The sequence below is a fragment of the Pan troglodytes genome, chromosome 5 (genome assembly GCF_028858775.2).
Source record: "Pan troglodytes isolate AG18354 chromosome 5, NHGRI_mPanTro3-v2.0_pri, whole genome shotgun sequence".
NCBI classification, from domain to species: domain Eukaryota; kingdom Metazoa; phylum Chordata; class Mammalia; order Primates; family Hominidae; genus Pan; species Pan troglodytes.
Window position 1 is genome coordinate 164624834 of NC_072403.2, and position 21315 is coordinate 164646148.

General features: G+C 36.3%; 1 long non-coding RNA gene across 1 annotated transcript in view; it reads left to right on the forward strand.

Moving 5' to 3' along the window:
• LOC129144341 (uncharacterized) overlaps window positions 1–11377 on the forward strand; it is a 30717-nt gene extending 19340 nt beyond the window's left edge. Inside the window, exons 2-3 of the long non-coding RNA XR_008548710.2 lie at window positions 7521–7602; window positions 7978–11377. This is a non-coding gene — a long non-coding RNA (uncharacterized LOC129144341). The remainder of the gene's footprint in view (window positions 1–7520; window positions 7603–7977) is intronic.
• The last annotated feature ends 9938 nt before the right edge of the window (window positions 11378–21315 follow it).

Sequence of the window (21315 nt, forward strand, 5' to 3'; positions counted from 1 at the left end):
TGTCAGAAAGGATGGGGGCTCACGAATATGCTCTCTTGAAGCAGGTATTTCTTTTCCTTTTTATTAACAAGATTCTATTTGTGGCTTTCTACATTTTTATAATAAAACATTTTTAAACAAATATAGAAGTAGAGAGAACTCCCATATGCCCATTATCTAATTTTAACAATCTTCAAGACTTTGCTATATTTGTTTCATCCATACTTAAAAGTTTTTTCATTTGATAAATCATTTTTAGGCAAATTGTAGACATCAAGTTATTTCACCCTTACACAGATCAGTATGCATCTCTAAAAATGACATTTTCTTATATAACTGCAGTACTATTATCAGTAACAAAATTAGCAATAGCATTTTGATGCATCTAATATTCAATCTATAATTAAATATTCATCATTGTTCGAAAATGCTTTTTACAGTGATTTTAACGTGGGATCAAACATGGTTGAATTATGCATTTGGTTGTTAAATCTCTTTAGTATAGAGCAGTTGTCCTTTTCCGTCTTATTTTTCCTGCCATTGATTTCTTACTGAAACTGGATCAATTGTCTTGCATAATGTCTGAAGGCATCAGTCAGCGCTCTCCAGAGAAACTGAACCAATAATCAATCAGCAGGGTCTTACTTTCACCCACTCTGTGACTGTCAACCTTTTAACTGGAAGGTTTAGAGCTTTACTGTCCAATACAGTAGCTATTAGCTACTTGAAATGTGCTTAGTCCAAATTGCTATATACTTGTAAAAATACATACTGGATTTCAAAGATGTTCCAAAAGAAAGAATGCAATATTTTTCATTAATAATTTTTAGATTGATTGCATGTTTAAACAATATCTGGACATATCAGCATCTTTTTATTTGTTTAATGTGGCTAAAATTTTTTAAATGGTAAAATGACTTACTATATTCCTATTAGCAGTACTATTTTATAGCATTAACTCTTAATGCAATTACTTATATAGTTTCACTGACGTCTACTATTTTGTTATTTGTTTTCTACTTGTTCCCCTCTGTTTTTAAATTCTCAGTTCAGTATTTTTCATAGTCCTCAGGTAGGCTTTTCTTTGGTGCTTTGGGGAGTGGATTTTCCAAGAGTTTTTAGTTGTAACTAGCAGAAAGGATGCGCTGCAGTGGACTTACATGCCCTTAAGAGAACTGAAACTAGTCTAATTACATTTGAAAGTAAGAATACTGCTAGTTCTACTTTTACTTATTTTAATTTACTGAGATTGTTATTGTGGTTTAATGTAAGGTCAATTGCCTTTAATGTTCCATAGGAGTTTAAAAAGTAAGGTGATTCTCTATTTTTAAGGTCTAGTTTTTGATGTGCATAGGAATTAGATTTATAATATTGATTTTTTTTTTTTTACATATGGCTGGTGGCAGAAACTGCCCTTCAAACCTATTTCCTCTTATTTTTGAGCACTCAACAAGAAGCCTCATTTGCAATGAAATAAGGACTATGTGATTGAGTTTGGACCAATGGAATATAGGCAAAAAATGATGTACCCCACTTCCTGGCCTGGACCCTAGAACCTCCTATACAACCATCCATGATCTCTTTCCCCTTTGCCAGTTGAGTGAAGGTGACAAGGTTCCAGATGATGGTGGGACAACATGATGATAGAGCATGCATCCCTGAATGACTGCATAGAGCAGTCTTCCTCTCCCCACTAATGTGCATTGGGCAGCAATTAGAGTGATCAATAAGCTGAGCTTTGGAGGTAGTTAGTAAAATAGCTGGAGTTTCTTACCCTAGCTAACATAGAACTCTACTATCCTATTGATATGGTTTGGTTATGTGACCCGACTGAAATCTCAAGTGAAATTTTAATCCCCATGTATCAAGGGAGTGACCTAGTAAGAGGTGATTGGATTATAGGGGAAGATTTTCTCATGCTGTTCTTGTAAATTGTCAGTTTCCCCTGCATTCTCTCTCTCTCCTGCCACCATGTAAGACATGCCTTGCTTCCCCTTCGCATTCTGGCGTGATTGTAAGTTTCCTGAGGCCTCCCCAGATATGAAGAACAGTGAGTCAATTAGACCTCTTTTCTTTATAAACTACCCAGTCTCAGGGAGTATCTTTATAGCACTTTGAAAATGGATTAATACACCTATGTAATGGGTTGAATGGTGACCCTCCCTTCTCCATCCACTACAAAAACATGTCCACCTGGAATCTGTGAATGTAACCTGATTTGGGAGAGAAAAAAAAAGGTTTTATTCAGATGTAATTAAGTTTAGGATCTTGAAATGAGGGCATCCTGGATTATTGAGGTGGGCTCTAAATCCAACCACAAGTGTCCCTCTAAGAAGGGGAGAAAACATGGAACCACAGAGAAAAAGGTGATAAAGGAAGGAGGCAGAGGTCAAAGTAATGTAACTACAAGGAATGCCAAGGCTCTTTATTTACACTTCAAACCTACTATTCTGTACTCAGATTTGTGATCTGCAGCCTTTTAGGTGACACAGGAGCATTGTATCCCTGATAGTACTATATTTTTGTTGTTGCTTATATATGAGGTAACTATATGTGAGGAAAGTGCAGTAGTTACTTTTTGAATTCAGCATATTAAAAGAACAAAGGAGAAAAATGAGATCTTCAAAATATTTTTGAGGCTGGATCGTACTGATCTAGTTGACTTTCTAGTGGTGTTTTGAAGAAGACGTTTTATTGTTTTTTAAAAGGTTCTTTAACATTATTTGAAATAGTTAATATAAATATTAACTCTTTAACCCACTTTTCTCTAAACTCTAAATAGTTTATTTAGTTAGTTGACTAAAATTTAGATTCATTTGTGGCTTACACTGAATGAGGTTGAGAAGCCCGAATGCCCCTGACATAAGAGGTCCTATCACTAAGGCATTGAGAAATACCTGGTGAGGTGAGTAGCAGCATCCTTGAAAAGCTCTGTGTTGGCTGTCCTTTGACACCTGGATATGATGGTGAGAGGTGGGCTCATTGATTTTTCTCAGGATAATGGTGTGACATAATGGTGTGGCAGAGGTTATGGCAGCTCCTAATCACCAAAGACAAGGTGAGTACACTTACCTTAGTGGATAAGAGGTTGAAAATATCAGCATATTTTGTCCTGAAGGAATCTTTGGTGGGGGCTATTTATTTGATCACAGTATCCCTAGGGTTGAAATAGATTGATAGCCTACTTAAATGTTCTTGATCCAAATAACAGAAAAATATGTCTAAGTTTGGATTCCAAATAGAAGAATTACTTTACTTACAGCCTCTTAAGAAGGGAAGATGAAATTCTTTCGAGGAAGGACACTGGAGAATTAACACAAGATTATACTGTAGATCTTCTTTCCAAGACATTTTCTAGAGTCATGTGTGCAGAGGAAAAAGGATATATTTGGACTTTATACGGACTGTTGGACACTAGCTCCAAGTTGATGTAAATGCCGAAGGATTCAAAATGCTGTTTTGTTTCATCACTCAACAGGAGGTCTATAGTGGACAGAAAATGAATGGAGTTTTGTCCCAAATTTGAAGTACAGTCGTTCATTAGTCCATCTGTGGTTAGTTCTCCATTTCTGGAATGCGTAACTGGAAAAGACATATGCAGCAACTTATAGAATCCCACTTTGGCTCTCTGACCTATGGAAGAAGGACCTTTATGGTAGGAAGGATCAAGCAGAAGTTACTGAAACTTTCTCTTCTTCAAAATAGTAAGCCCAGGAATTGCTTTGGATTGTGCCTTCAGACTTGAGAAATACAAGCGTGCTGAAACTTAGCACATTCCCATTTATTTTTTCAGAGATCTTGGTACTATGCCCATGCGGACCCTCCACCAAGCTTGGAGGTACCAGCACCAGCCAAGCAGGGCTCTTTACTCAGGGTTTGAGTTTTAGCTCTATGGAGCTGTTCTTTGAAACTTATAAGTTTTATAACTCCAATCTCTTTCCTTTGTTTCTTCAGCTTTAGGAGTGGTAGCTGCTTCCTGAAGTTGCACTCTCTGTGATTCCTTGGTGTTGGTGTTCCTTTTGGCCTTTCAGTTCTTTAATACTGTAATAAAGGGCCTGACTCGATATATTTTGATGTTTGTCACCTTTCTTTCTTTCCTTTCTGCTCACCTGTGGGCAAGCTGATGAGAAACCCTGGGTGTTCCCTCCTTTAGTTCTAGAGGGAAGTTCAAACTATAGAAACTCTGCCCACATCAGAATTCTCACCTTGGCCCCGCCCCACCCTCTAAATATCACAAAAACATCTATTTGTCTTCTTTCTCTGTTTTCTAAAGACTTTTTGGACCTTTCTGGTAAGTTTGCCCTGCTGTTCCTAGAAAACCTCATGATGTGATGATAAACTTTTCTATACTGTCTTGGTGTGTGTGAGGCATCATCAGTCTTGACATCTAAACAGAATTTTGGTTGGGGGTCCCTCCTGTTTCTGAGAAATAACCACAACAAATACCTAGTTAAGAATTCTTTTTTTTTTTTTTTTTTTTTTTTTTTTGAGACGGAGTCTCGCTCTGTCACCCAGGCTGGAGTGCAGTGGCGCAATCTCGGCTCACTGCAAGCCCAGCCTCCCGGGTTCAGGCCATTCTCCTGCCTCAGCCTCCCGAATAGCTGGGACTACAGGCACCCGCCACCACACCCGGCTAATTTTTTGTATTTTTAGTAGAGACGGGGTTTCACTGTGTTAGCCAGGATGGTCTCAATCTCCTGACCTCGTGATCCGCCCGCCTCTGCCTCCCAAAGTGCTAAGATTACAGGTGTGAGCCACTGCACCCGGCCAAGAATTCTTTATATTAAATTATCTCTGTTAAAATAACTGTGGGTTCCTCCCTCTTGACTGGATGCAAACTGATACAGTAGGTGAATTAAAGACTTCCATTCCTAATGTGTTTCTATTTTCTTTTTATTTCCTGTGGTTTACATTTTGCTTAATGAGTTTTGATGTGATATTAGTTGATAAACATCCCATAGCTGTCATAATTTCATTGTGTATTTCTCACTCTATAGTTATAAGATACTTTTCTGTTTTGTTTAATGCTTTTTTTTTTTTACTTTAATTTACCCTGTCTGATACCAAGAGTGTGAATTTGTTATTTTTGTTGTTAATATTTGCTTGGTACTTTTTTGCTTATTTAAAAATACTTCAAACTTTCAGAGTTATTCTATTTTAAATGTATCTCTTGTGTACAACAGACTCAAATTTTGTTTTGAGAGTCAATCTGAAATTTCTTTTTATTAATAGATAAGTTTAGACTATTTGCATTTCTTCATATAAAAGATGTAGTTCATCTTTATTCTATCATGATAATTTGTTAATCTTGCTTGTTTGTGTGTATGTCTTTATTATTTCCTTCCTTCTGCTAAATTTGGGCTTAGTTCTTCTTTTTCTAATTCCTTGAGGTGTAAAGTTAGGTCACTTAGTTCAAATTTTTCTTCTTTTTTATTATAGGTGTTTATGGCTATATATTTCCCTCTTAGTGTTACTTTTGCTGCATCCCTTAAATTTTGATGTGTTGTGTTCCATTTTCATTTGTCTCAAGGTATTTTTAAAATTCCCTTTTGATTTTGTCTTTGATTCAATTTCCACATATTCGTGTTGTTTATTTTGTATGTATTTGTGAATATGCTGATTTTCTTACTGTTGTCAATTTCCAGTTTTATTCCATTGTGGTTGGAAAAGTTATGTAGCATGATGTCAATCTTCTTAAATTTGTTGAGGCTTGTTTTGTAATTTAACATTATATATCCTGGAGAATGTTCCATGTGCACCTTTTCATCCTTTTACTTTCATTCTATGTGTTTCATTAAATCTGTAGTGAGTCTTTAGTAAACAGCACTTTACTGGATCCTGTATTTTAAATCCATTCAGCCATTCCATGCCTTTTGATTGGGGAGTTTAATACCTTTACATTTTAAGTAATTATTGATGAGTGAGGGCTTACTATTGCTAGTTCATTAATTGTTTTCTGTGTGTTTTGCATTTGTGTTGTTTCTCTCTTTCTCTCTTGCTTTTTTCCTTTATTATTTGATATTTTTTGGGTGAGTGATTTAATTCTTTTCTCTTTGTACTTTGTGTATCTATTATAGGTATTTTTTCCTTTGTGATTACTTCAAGGCTTACATAAAATATCTTATAGTTATAACCATCTATTTTAAATTGATGACAACTTAACTTGAATCACATACAAAACTCTACACTTTTATTGCCCACCTTCATACTTTGTATTTTTGTGGCCAGAGTTAATTTCTTTTTATATTGTGTCCATTAACAAGTATTTATCTTTTAGCTTTTATATTAGGGTTAGAATAACTTATGTACCACCACGACAGTGTTACCTTATTCTGTATTTGTCCATGTGTTTATCTTTACCAGTGAAATTTATGCTTTTGTATGTTATGTTCCTTGCAGAGTGTTTTTGTTCCAATTTAAAGAACTCCTTCACGTATTTTTTGTAATATAAGTCTCCTCTGGCTTGCCATAGATATATATGTATTTTTTTTTTTTTTTGCTGAGAGATCCATTGATAGTCTTATAGTGATTTCCTTATATGTGATGAGTTGTTTTTCTCTTACTGCTTTTAAAGTTCTCTTTTTCCTTGATTTTTATTATAATGATTTGATTATAATGTCTTGGAAGAGTCTTCTTTAGGCTAATCCTCTTTGGAAATGTTGAGCTTCATAAATCTAGATGTCTATTTTCTTCCCCAGATTTGGAACCTTTTTGGTCATTATGTCTTCAAATAACCTTCTTTCCCTATTTTCTCTCTCTTCTCCTTCTGGGTATCCTGTAGGCATAAGTTAGTTTGCTTGCTTGTGTCCCATAAGTACTGTAGGGTTTCTTCACTCTTTTTCATTATTTTTTTTCTCCTCTGACTTGATAATTTCAAACGATCTGTCTTTGAGTTCACTTATTCTTTTTTCTGTTTGATTGGGTCAACCATTGAAGCTCTTTATTTTTTAAACTCCTTTCATTGAATTTTTAAACTCCACAACTTGTTTAGTTCTTTTTTATGATTTCTATCTATTTGTTGGACCTCTCTTTTTTTCATGTATTGTTTTCTTGATTTTGTTGAGTTGTCTATCTGTATTCTCTTGTAACTCACTAAGCCTCTTTAAAACAATTATTTTGAAGGCTAGGTGTGGTGGCTCACTCCTGCAATCCCAACATTTTGGGAGGCCAAGGTGGGTGGATCGCTTGAGCTCAGGAGTTCAAGACCAGCCTGGGCAACATGGTGAAACCCCATCTCTACCAAAACACACCAAAATTAGCTGGGCATGGTGGTGCATGCCTGTAGTTCCAGCTACTCAGGAAGCTGAGGTGGGAGGACCACTTGAGCCTGAGAGGCAGAGGTTGCAGTGAGCTGAGATTGTGCCACTGCACTCCAACCTGGGTGACAGAGTGAGAACCCACCTCAGAAAAAGAAAGAAAAACTATTCTGAATTCTTCATTTTGCAATTCATAGATCTCCATTTCTTTGATGTTGGTTACTGGAAATTTACTATGCTCTTTTGGAGATGTTATATTTTCCTGATTTTTCTTGTTATTCAAAGGCTTGTCTGTGTATTTGATGGAACACTCACCTTTTCCAGACTTTATGAACTGACTTCTATGAGGAAAGATCTTCACCTGCTGGTGAGTACAAGGATGCTAGGTGGGTGGGATACACAAATTTTGGGGACATGTTTGGGCACCAGTTTCAGGGATCCATAGGGACACTGGTTCTGGGGGCACACAGTAGTGATGGATCTGATTTGGGGTGCATTGATATTTGGTTCAAAGGATATGGGCAGCATCAGACCCAGGGTGGATGGCATCAGATTTGGGGGATGGTTGTGCATGTGATGGTGCCAGGGCAGGAGGGCAGGGCACAATGGCATGAACTCCATGTAGCTCAATTAGCTGAGATCTGCATTGGCAAAGACTGTGGGGATTTTCTGTGGTGAAGGCTGTGGGTATCTGTGGCAGTGGTAAGGACCACGGTATCTTTCTATCCTCCTTTTTCACCAGGGGATGAAGTGGCAACCAAGAAGATTTCTCTTGATGCTGAGCTATGCAGGCCTGAGATATGAGGTTACACAAGTAAAATGCTTCCTACTCTTTTCTATGAGGCGATCCTCAGTTTTTGTGCCCCACGGGCTTGGTACAGCTTCTTTATTAGACTCTGGAGCTCTCCCAGAGTTATTTTTGGCCTACGAATAGTGGTTAAGTTACTCTTTTTGTAGAAAGACAAGGGCTGAGATTGCCTACTCCACTATCTTGCTGATGTTACATCTACCTAACTCTATTTAGTATTTCCATAGTCTCTATATGTTTAGACAGTATCTATTGACTCTTAGATATGAGCAATGCAGATTTAGTGTATTTTTTCTTCTTTTCCTCCTATTATCTAGCCTACTTACAGCAATATCATATTATTTTTCTTACTGCTTATCCTTATATATTTAATATATTTAAACTTAAATTACTTGGTTTATTAACTCTTATTTAAAGTTTGACAGAGGCTGCTCATCAAATTTGGTAATATTTATGGATTCATATTATAACTGATAACTTTTCAAAGGATTCCTGGAAATATCAATGGAGAGGAAAATTATGGCACAGTCAGGAATTTTTGCTCATTAGAGATGGTACACCTTCAAGATATAGAATATTACTCTTAATGAATCAAGGGTAGATATAGCATTAACAAAAATCAGGACGTCTGGATTACAAATTGATTTGCCTGTAAAAATATATACTTTTGATCTACTTAGTTGAATCTTTTTTCAAATCTGTAAAAATTTTTTTGTTATTATTAATAATAACATTAATAATGCATGCCTGGTTTTCTGGATTCACCACAAAAATAGAACTTCCCTTTGCAGAGAAGGGGAAAACCATTCTTTCTGTTTTTAGTATGTCAGAACAATGATACGTCACTGACTTCATTTCTTATCCAGTTCCATCATTTTATAGTGAGTAAAATTTCTCCTAAATTATGGATGTTGTTTGAGTTTCATTCCCACAATTTTGACTGGTTTTGGTGCTCTAATGTATTTTAGTGTTAAGTTTGGAAGAAATGCAACAAATACTGCTTGAGTATTTGGCCATTTTCTACATAGTACACAAGAACTTTAGTGCATTTATTTTTTACAAACTGCCTATTCAACCTATCTCTATTGGGAACTATAATGTATTTTTTACTTCCATAAAGAGAAGAGCAAACTTTTACAGTTTTTATTATGTCTCCCTTTTTTTTAGAGTTTTAACTCTAATCAACCACAACATCAACTGAAATTAAACACAAATCCTTATTATTCAACCACTTTTAGATGTCTAGGGTAATAATACTTTTCTGCTTGAATAGATAATAGGTTTCTTCCACATTTTAATGAATATGACTGACTCACTCATGATTTTAGATTATTATTGCTATATTCATATTAAGGATAACTCAGTTGACTTCAATAGTTGAATATTTAGCTGGTTCCATTAAAAAAACTGACGAAATAACTGAAATATTTTTATTTTGAGTTTAAAATGGAAAACAAAACCTACTTTGCGTAACTCATTAAAGCTAAAATTTTGAATTGCCTTTCAAGAAAAATAAAAAACACTTGAATATTTTTATGATACAATACATACATATTGAGGCTAAAGTTTCAAATGTAAAAACAACTAATTTTTATAGGACAATTGTATTAATACTTTATATTCATAAATTTTGCCATTGTTGAATCTTCTACATTGTTCAAAATAAGAAAAGGATAAAGAGAGCAAGTAGACCAAAGAGATGTCTTGCTATGGGCCTTCAGATTTGAGATTTTTATAACATTGCACTTTTTAGCTACCTACTTATCAATAAAATCCTGTAAATCTGATAATACTTATACTGCCTGGTGATCATAATATACATAGCATGCCTGATGCAAACAACTAAAATAAAAAGTGTTATTTGCAATTGTAATAGAGGTGTCATAGGAGTCTTTAGGTTTACCTTTTGGCCTTAGCAATTATAACAGCAGAGATAGGAGGTTATGTATTGCCATCTTCTGGTGAGTTTCATTAACTCCTTGCAGTACTTAATCAGATGGTGGATACGGTTTTACAATAGGCTCTTTACATGACTGATTTTTCCAAACAAATGCCTTTATCAGTAAGAATATATGTGTTTATTAAACTAACAATATTAACAGTGATTGAAATAAAATTACCTGTTTTTAGACACAGATGGTTAAGTTTCAAAAGGCTGGGATTGTGATAGTTTTGGTCATCATTGCATCCTCAGTACTTGATACTTTTATGCCAAATATGGGGATTCAATACACACATGTTGGGTTATATTAATAGGTCTCAATTTTATCTTTATTTGATCTTGACTTTACTTCCCCAGATCAAATGGAAATTTATTGCTGAGTCTGAGAACTCTGGACTGTTTCAAAATTTTCTGCCCAAATTTTTCACTCTGCTTCTTGTTTCATCCAAATTCTGGATGTTAAAAAGCCCCAGTCTTATATAAAAGGGATGATTTGCTTTCCTTTCCAAACACCTTATCTCTTCCAGTGTCCAGGTTAAATTCAAGCAGCTGGTTTCCCCATGGAATATACAGGCAATGCCTGAGATCCCTCCCTAGCTCTGCAGCTTTATCACATTGACTCCTTAATTCTCCATTATGGAAGCTTTGGCCACAGTGACATGTGACTCTTCTGTTCTCCATTACTGTGTTATCCTTCATATATGCCCCTCCTGGCAATTGAGCCACATGACTTTACAGGAGTGCCTTTTTGTGATGAAACTTCTCAGAGAGTGCACATTTTGGTCGTCAAAGCCAAACTTCTTACCATGAACAATATATACTAAATCTGGAGGGATTAAATATCTAATTCATCCTACTCATTTTATGTATTAAAAACAGTGGCACATCAGTTTAGAAGGACATGCATAAGGTTAAAAACACACCAGAAGTAGATGTTCTGCAGCAGTTTTGCCTTCTTTTTTTCTCTTTAATCTTTTAGATTTATATGCTTCTCTAGCACAGGAAAAATAATTTTATAGAAAAGCTGTTTCCTCACAGTCTTGTAGTAAGAAATCATTTTCCCTTCCCTATTTGATTGTGTCATTATGTTTTCACATATCTTTCTGGTATATTTCCAGGAGGAACTGTATCTGAGATTATTTCTTCCTTTCTATTCTTGCATATTTGCGTCCTTCTTTATTATCTCTGTCTTTTCCGCTTCATACCATTTAAAATTCTCATTATCCTCTTCCTGACTCACTGATTCCTTTGTGGTTATATATTTTCCTATCCTTGCTTGGTCATTTCCTCACTATTCTGTGATTACTATGGTCACAAACATTTTTGGTGTGATACTATGAAAATGAACTGAGCTTATATGTTTTCTAGAAAATAAAGATTCACCTTTTATGCAAAAGTATGACTTGTGTCTGTGACCACCGACAGCTTTACTGTCTTCTCCTTTGTTAATTAATAAAAACAATAACAACCGTAAGTTAATGCCAACTATGTGTCAGGCACCATAGGAAGCACCTTTACGTACGTTATTTCTAATATTTATAAACTTCTTATGAGGCAAGCATTTTGCTACCTCATTTTGCAAATGAAGGAACAAAAGCTTAGAAACGAAAAGTAGTATGTCCAAGGTCAGTCAGCAGAGTTAAGATTAGAATCTAGACTGATGTGAGTCTGAATTTTGTGTTCTTCTCAGGAGGTTACAGAGCCTTTCAATACTATAGAAGAATATTTCTACTATGTCATTGCTATTTTACAGAATATGGATAACCTCAAATACGTAATACATAATTTCATGGGTAACTTAAAAAAATCTGGTGATTATAAAACCACACTGTCCAGCAGAGTTTTCTGTGCTGATGGAAATCTGTATCTATGATGTCCATATGGCAGCTGCTAGTTACAAGTGAATGAAAGCTTGCTAGCTACAAGCATATGAAGCATGACTAGCATTACTGAAAAACTGAATTTTAATTTAATTTAGTCTTAATTAACTTAAATTTAAATGGACAAATGTGGCCACCGTATTGGATAATGTGGTTACAGAATAAACAAGCTTTCTTGTGATTGTTTTATAATTATTCCAGTATTATAGCATCACCTGCCCACTTTTAGGTCTTCTGTTCCGCTCAGCCACTTTGAAACCATTGTTAGAAGGACAGAAAAAATGAATTCTTGACTGTATCCATAGTAATGAGTGTTAATGGCAATCACTTTGAAATGTCAATTTCTAAGAGCAATATTATGGCATCACAATGTGTCTTTGTTCGTGTCTAGCTTCTTTTCACTTAATGTGAAAAAGGTAACATTTTTGTCTTTAATTGAGACAATTAGCATCAACGTGTAATGTAAAGGGTTTCCTTTAACACCACTACTTCACAGCTTATTTTCCTTGTTGCAGAGCATCATTTCTTTCTGTCTGTATGTTCCGTAGTTATATGGTGCAAAGAGGCTGAGGTTATACCTTCTACACCCTGGGTTATTATCTCCATGTCAAAAATTACATGTTAACATGTACAGATGCTCTTGGACTTACTCCAATAAACCTATCATAAGTTGAAAATATTGGCCGGGCGCGGTGGCTCACGCCTGTAATCCCAGCATTTTGGGAGGCCGAGGCGGGTGGATCACAAGGTCAGGAGATCGAGTCCATCCTGACTAACACGGTGAAACCCCGTCTCTACTAAAAATACAAAAAAAAATTAGCCGGGCCTGGTGGCAGGCACCTGTAGTCCCAGCTACTCGGGAGGCTGAGGCAGGAGAATGGCGCGAACCCAGGAGGCAGAGCTTGCAGTGAGCAGAGATCGTGCCACTGCACTGCAGCCTGGGCAACAGAGCGAGACTCTGTCTCAAAAAAAAAAAAAAAAAGAAAATATTGTAAGTCAAGAATGCATTTAATACACCTAACCTACAGAGCATCATAGCTTAGCCTAACGTACATTAAACATGCTCAGAACACTTATATTAGCCTACAGTTGGGCAAAATCATCTAATACAAGGCCTATTTTAGAATAAAATGTTGAATATCTCCTGTAATTTACTGAATATCATACTGAAAGTGAAAGCAGAATGCAATTTTTATTATTTTAAGACAAAGTCATTGTCAGTTCTTTTCAAAAAGCAAAACAAATGGCAGCCCGCACCATTGTAAAGTCAAAAAATTATCAATCAAACCATCATAAGTTGGGAACCATCTATAATTTATGCACCAAAACTTTTTGTTTGTTTGTTTTAAAGAACTTCTAATGAATTGGGGTAAAGCTATTATTCATAATTGTTTTTTAAAAAGATGTTCTTCACAAAATACATTTTTTTCTTTTCTTTTTTTTTTTTTTTTTTTTTTTTTTGAGACGGAGTCTCACTGTTGCCCAGGCTACAGTGCAGTGGCGCGATCTCAGCTCACAGCAAGCTCCGCCTCCCGGGTTCACGCCATTCTCCCGCCTCAGCCTCCCGAGTAGCTGGGACTACAGGCGCCCGCCATCACGCCCGGCTAATTTTTTGTATTTTTAGTAGAGACAAGATTTCACCGTGTTAGCCAGGATGGTCTCAAACTCCTGACCTCGTGATCCGCCCACCTCGGCCTCCCAAAGTGCTGGGATTACAGGCGTGAGCGACCACGCTCGGCCCACAAAATACATTTTTTAACAGCTAAAACATACAATAAAATCTGTTTGAAATAAAATTTAGGCCAGGCGCGGTGGCTCACCCCTGTAATCCCAGCACTTTGGGAGGCCGAGGCGGGCGGATCACGAGGTCAGGAGATCGAGACCATCCTGGCTAACATGGTGAAACCCCGTCTCTACTAAAAATACAAAAAAAATTAGTCAGGCGTGGTGGCGGGCGCCTGTAGTCCCAGCTACTCGGGAGGCTGAGGCAGGAGAATGGTGTGAACCCGGGAGGCAGCGCTTGCAGTGAGCCGAGATGGCGCCACTGCACTCCAGCCTGGGCGACAGAGAGAGACTCCGTCTCAAAAAATAAAAAAAGAGATAAAATTTAAAGTTATGTAAAAATATAGACCCACACAATACATCTCTATCTTATTGTAAAGTGTCCCTTATTTGATTCCTTTCTATTATAAAATTAGTCATTATGTTACAAAAACAATCCTCTAAAAGCTCCTTTAAATCATGAACTCCCAAGTGTTATTAAAAGATTACCATTATTTTTAAGGAAGCATATCTATTGCCTGTATGATACACCTAAAATTAGTTTGATGAGGGTTAATTCAGGTTATAATAATAAACCAGAGTTGTTTCAAGCAATAGTTTGCACTTCAGAGTGTTTAACACAATCTCAGTTAGGAGATGAAAAGTATTTGGAAATTGAGAACTTTGGATTTATGGGGATTCATTACCCACTAATGTAAACTGTGTGTGATAAAAAAAAAAAAAAAACTCCCAGTGGAATACAATTCCACTGATTACACACACACTTTCAAGGATATTTCTCTACTGTGTCCTTCCCTGGAATTCCTCTCATAAGGGTGTGAACCAAGTAAGAGGAAATGAGTCTTTAATATGCTTAAAAACAACTACTTCAGCACTGACTTGCATTTTGCTTTCAAAATTTCAATGACCAGTAAGAGACAGAGAAGAGACTGATGGAAGCAAAAGTCAGAGGAAAAAAAATTCATTATTATATTTACTATGGTACCTTTCCAAAGCTCAGACAGCATTTTTATTGATGACAAAAAAGTACATTCTGTAGACAACACTATTGGGAACATTTTGTATCTGGATGATTTATCTGAGCCAGTTAGACATATGCTTCTACATGTCATCAATTCCCCTGGAACAAATTGGTATAGTAAAACATATTTTTTCTTCCTATGGGAAAACACAAACTATCTTCTTTATTGTTTACCTACATTTTTTCAAGGTAAAATTATTGTAAATTATTCAAAAGCATTAAATCATGCTACTATTCCCATGTAAAAATTAATAATTTATGTTCAAATGTAATATTTACTGAAAAAATTTCCTACCGTTGTTTTACTGTTTCCTTTTTCTGTTTCTACTAGTCATTTAATTTTCGGTGCTATTGCATAAATATAATTTCTACAAAAATACTGATTGAGACATTTAATAAACCCATTTTGTCTCTGTTAAAGTCCACTACCATTGTTTCATTTTAAATAACTATCTTCTCATATTAATAGCCTGACATTTAAAAAATACACAAGAACTCACTATAATTAGATAATAATTACCATAAAATTAGGTCAAAATAATAGCTAGAATAGCTTAGAGATTTTCTAATACAAATTCTTTCATAAGACATTAATAATAGGGCTTTGTGTATATCAGGCACTAATTACAACTACTGTATATTGACCTAATGATCGAAATGCTTTAAATGGGTCATTTCATTAGATCACTTCTCAGTTCTGTGTGATGAGTGTTATTGTCACCCCTATTAACAAATGAAGAAATTTAAATTCGGAGAAGCAAACATGGAGGAAAGAGTGGAAGGAATGAAAGAAGGAAATCAGTTGGCAAAGAACCAAGGATGTAAAATGCCAGTGATGTAGTCAAGACACGTGCCAGCTCCTAAAACAAGAATATAAACAGAATATAAACAGAAAAATCATAAATAGTGGTAGGCTGCTGGAAAACTTACTAATAACAGAATGCAAATTTTAGCTAAAAACTAATTTTTGTTTATTAAACTTTAAGTTCTGGGATACATGTGCAGAATGTGCAGGTTTGTTACAGAGGTATACATGTGCCATGGTGGTTTGCTGCACCCATCAACCCGTCATCTATATTAGGTATTTCTCCTAATGGTATCCCTACACTAGCCCCCCAGTCCCCGACAGGCCTCGGTGTGTGACATTCCCCTCCCTGTGTCCATGTATTCTCATTGTTCAACTCCCACTCATGAGTGAGAACATGTGGTGTTTGGTTTTCTGTTCCTGTGTTAGTTTTCTGAGAAAAGTGGTTTCCAGCTTCATCCATGTCCCTGCGAAGGACACGAACTCATCCTTTTTTATAGTTGCATAGTATTCCATGGTGTATGTGTGCCACATTCTCTTTATCCAGTCTATAATTGATGGGCATTTGGGTTGGTTCTAGTCTTTGCTATTGTGAACAGTGCTGCAATAAACATACGTGTGCATGTGTTTTTAGAGTAGAATGATTTATAATCCTTTGAGTATATACCCAGTAATGGGATTGCTGGGTCAAATTGTATTTCTGGTTCTAGAAACTTGAGGAATTGCTACACTGTCTTCCACAATGTATTCGAAGTTCTGGCCAGGGCAATCATGCAAGAGAAAGAAATAATGGGTATTCAAATAGGAAGAGAGGAAGTCAAATTGTCTCTTTTTGCAGATGACATGATTGTATATTTAGAAAACCCCATCATCTCAGCCCAAAATCTCCTTAAGCTGATAAGCAACTTCAGCAAAGTCTCAGGATACAAAATCAATGTGCAAAAATCACAAGCCTTCCTATACACCAATAATAGACAGAGAGCCAAATCATGAGTGAACTCCCATTCACAATTACTACAAAGAGAATAAAATACCTAGGAATACAACTTGCAAGGGATGGGAAGGACCTCTTCAAGGAGAACTACAAACCACTGCTCAAGGAAATAAGAGAGGACACAAACAAATGGAAAAATATTCCACGCTCATGGATAGGAATAATCAATATCATGAAAATGGCCATACTGCCAAACGTAATTTATAGATTCAATCCTATCCCCATCAAGATACCATTGACTTTCTTCACAGAATTAGAAAAAACTGCTTTAAATTTCATATGGAACTGAAAAAGAGCCAGTATAGCCACGACAACCCTAAGCACAAAGAACAAAGCTGGAGGCATCATGCTAATTGACTTCGAACTATACTGCAAGGCTACAGTAACAAAACAGCATGGTACTGGTACCAAAACAGATTTATAGACTAATGGAACAGAACAGAGGCCTGAGAAATAATGCTACATATCTACAACGATCTGACCTTTGACAAACCTGACAAAAACAAGCAATGGGGAAAGGATTCCCTATTTAATAAATGGTGTTGGGAAAACTGGCTAGCCATATGCAGAAAACTGAAATGACCCCTTCCTTACACCTTATACAAAAATTAATTCAAGATGGATTAAAGACTTAAAAGTAAGACCTAAAACCATAAAAACCCTAGAAGAAAACCTAGACAATATCATTCAGGACATAGGCATGGGCAAAGACTTCATGACTAAAACACCAAAAGCAATGGCAACAAAAGCCAAAATTGACAAATGGTATCTAATTAAACTAAAGAGCTTCTGCACAGCAAAAGAAACTATCATCAGAGTGAACAGGCAACTTAAAGAATGGGAGAAAAATTTTGCTATTTATCCATCTGAAAAAGGGCTAATATCCAGAATCTACAAAAAAAATAAAAAAATAAAAAAGTGGGCAAAGGATATGAACAGACACTTCTAGAAAGAAGATATTTATGTGGCCAAGAAACATATGAAAAAAAGCTCATCATCACTGGTCATTAGAGAAATGCAAATCAAAACCACAATCAGATACCATCTCACTCCAGTTAGAATGGTAATCATTAAAAAGTCAGGAAACAACAGATTCTGGAGAGGATGTGGAGAAATAGGGACACTTTTACATTGTTGGTGGGAGTCTAAATTGTTATATTTAAGAAGAAATACAAATTAGAACTGACTTTAAAGATAAAAATGAAGCTCTTATGGTTTCCCATAGAAGTGTTCTATTGTAAGCCCTTTGGCACTTGGTAACTAATTATTATGTAAAATGAGCTTTTAAGGCAAATAGAATTTAGTGATACTGGCTTTAGATTAAATTGTTGGAGCCCATTTTACTGGTTAGGAAAAAGGCTCACTGGAGTTCCATGACCACCAGTGACTCCTTTAGTACCTGAATGTCGACGAGAAAGTCTAGCCCAGGGTCTGGTGTCTCAGAGCAGGAGATTATGGAAGGGGGAAAAAAAAGAGATGCTTACCTCCTTCACTCCTTAGAGTCATTTCCAACATTCCAATTATTTGAGAGGAGGAAAGAGTTCCTGATTCCAACTCTACCAGCTGCCTTGATGTCACGGCAGACAGGCAAAGAAAGAATCTGGGCAGGTGATCTGAATGTGAATCCTCATGAAAACAAAACCATGGAGCACCCTCTGGCCAAGTGAAAACCTGAGCAAGGGTGGAAGGGGCATAGCAGGAGTGGCTGCATTGAGAAGAGAGGACTATGAGCTGCGGTAGCCACTGCACTTAGCACTTTAGCCATCTCTAGTCACTCCCCACTCCCACCTGGTGTCTTCAGCCCTGCTCTCCATTTTGCTCTCTCCTCCTTAGGTTTAACACTGTTGTCGTTGTTGCTGTATTTTTACTAACCAAACCTTGCATAGCCTGCTATGTGTTGCGAATCTGGGTTCATATCTACTCCCTTATTTAATTCTTGCCATACTCATATACACCAAATATTACCAGAATCCTCGTTTTACAGAGAAGACCTATGCTTTATTATGAGTGGATGGGGAGATGGCTGTTGCTCTATGAAATCCCACAAATGCTAGGGTTCATAGGCTTTACTCTGGAGCATGGACTTCCTAGACTAGGTGTCTTGCTTTTCCCTAAAAAGTTCACAGAACCTTTTTGGAAAGGACATCACTTTTTACCTGGGGTGAGGAAGGGGTGGGTGAGGAGGGGTGAGGAGGGAGAGGAGTGGAGAGTGGCAGTAGAGGAGTGGGCTTTGGGGACATGGTATGGGAGAATGCCTGGATACTAGGCTGTCAGATGCTCTTCTCAGGCTGGGGACTTGTAGGGGAAATGGGGAGCAGTCTGCACAAGGAACATACTTATAGTTAATCTCTTTATTTACATTCCCATATCTCACACATACTTTTACTCAAATCAGGCATATTCATGTCCCAAGGTTCTTTGAGGTTTGGCAAGGTAGATGGGTTTGATTCCTAATGAGCTTCTCTCTGCCTTCTTTTATTCACCATGCCATCATTCATGTCAGTCTTCAGAAAGCATTGAAATTCCTTACTAAATCCAATTGTGTATTTTTTCTAGTGAATTTCTATACTCTCATTCTTTTTTTTAAATTAAGCTTTTTATTTTGAGATAATTATAAATGTGCATACAGTTCTATGAAGTAATATGGAGGGATCCCTTGAATCATTTACCCAGTTTCACCCAATAGAAACATCTTGCAAAACTATAGTTTTGTAATGTGCAACATTACGACTGGGATATTGACATGGATACAATCCATTGATCTTATTTAGATTTTTCCAGCTTTACATACATCTATGTGCATGTGTGTGTGCATGCATTTGCTTATTTCTCTGCAATTTTATCACATGTGTAAGTTCATGTATCCACCAGTCAAGATACAAAACAGTTCCATCACCACAAAGATTTTCTCCTATTGCTCTTGTATAACCACACTTACTTCCCTCCCACCCTCACCCTCCATTCCTAACACCTGACCACCACTAGTCAGTTTTCTATCTCTAAAATTTTGTCATTTTAAGAATGTCTTATAAACAGAATCACACATTATATAACCTTTTGGAATTGGCTTTTTTCACGCAATATAATTCCCCCAAGATCCAACCAAGCTGTTGCATGGAACTACAATTTGTCCCTTTTTATTGCTGAGTAATATTCCATGGTATGGACATATCACAATTTGTTTGACCATTTACCCATTGATTGAAGGACATGCAAATTATTTCCCATTTGGGGCTATTATGAGTAAAGCTGCTATCAACACTCTTGTACTGGTCCTTTGTCAGATATATGGTTTGCAAATATTTCCCCCAAATCTGTAGCTTTCCTTTTTTATCCTCAGGTTTTTTCCAGAGAGCAAAAATTTTAAAGTTTGATGAGATCTAATTTTTACATTTTTCCTTTTATGGATTATACTTTTGGTGTCTAATCTAAGAATTCCTCACTTAGTCCTAGATTTCAAATGTTTACTCCTATGTTTTAAAAAAAATCCACATTTTTTGGTTATATATTTTACGTTCTTATAGTTTTACATTAAAGCCTGTGATTTATTTTTAGTCATTTTTGCACAAGGCATGAGACTTGGGCTGAAATTTTGCTGTTGTTTGTCTGCGGATGTCCAGTTGCTCCAGCACTACTTGTTGGAAGATGACTCTGCACTGAATTGCTTTTGTACATTTATAAAAAAATCACTTATGCATATTTGTGTGCTTCTACTTCTGGGTCTGTATCCTGTTCTTTGATCTGTGTGTCTATTGCTCACCAATGCCACATCGTCTTGATTACTGAAGCTATGTAGTTAACCTTAATATTGAGTAGAGTGACTCCTTCAACTTTATTATTATTTTTCAGATTGTTTCAGCTAATCTGTAACCTCTGCCTTTCCATGTAAATTTTAGAGTAAACTTGTCTATGTTTACTACAAATTTTGCTGAGATTTTGACAATAATTTTATGAAATCTATAGATAAATGGGAAAAATTGATATCCTTACTATATTGAGTTTCACTTTCTTTTTAAAATGTATTTTCTCCTTAACGTGCATACCAGTACACCCATCTGGGTTTCTCTCTTTTGCTGCTACCTTTATCTTATCCTTCTGCGTCATCTTCCTCTACCTAGATTTTAAGTATCAGTTTCTTGAAGTTCAATCCTAGAATCACTTTTTCCTCTCTATGTGCTCTCAGACTGAACACATCAACATCCATCTCTTCAATGACCATCAAAGCAAAAATAATGACACACACAAAGACTCACTCAAGTTTATATCCACAAGCTACTTCTCTTCAGAACCCTGGACATTATATGAAATTGCCTAACTGAAATCTCTGCTTGAATATCCCAGAGACACCTTAAAGTCAACTTGCCCCAAACTAAACCATTGATCTTTCCAAGAATCTACCCGCATCCAGGTCTCCTTAACCATCATTTACATATGCCAGCAATCCTGTTCTATTGATCCCATCCAATTCTCAACAACATCTGTTCATTTTTATCTTCTAAATATGTGTTGAATATGAGAGTTTTCTACAGCTCTATTGCCACTAGGTTAGAACATATTACAAAAAATACTTTTCCCAAATGAGTGCAATAGCAGTCATCTATATTTATCTACTTGTTTTCCTCAGCTACACATCCCTCAATCTAGTTTCCATTCTGCAGACAAAAAACAAAAACAAAAACAAAAAAACCTTTCTGAAATGAAATTATTCCATCTCCCCTCCCCTCACACACATTCTCTTCACTCCTGTATTCCTCCAAATCAATGAACATTTCTCTTAGGATAAAAATAAAATCAATACTTTTAAATGAATTTCTGAGCTCTCTGGAAAGTAAGAGACATGTCCAAAGG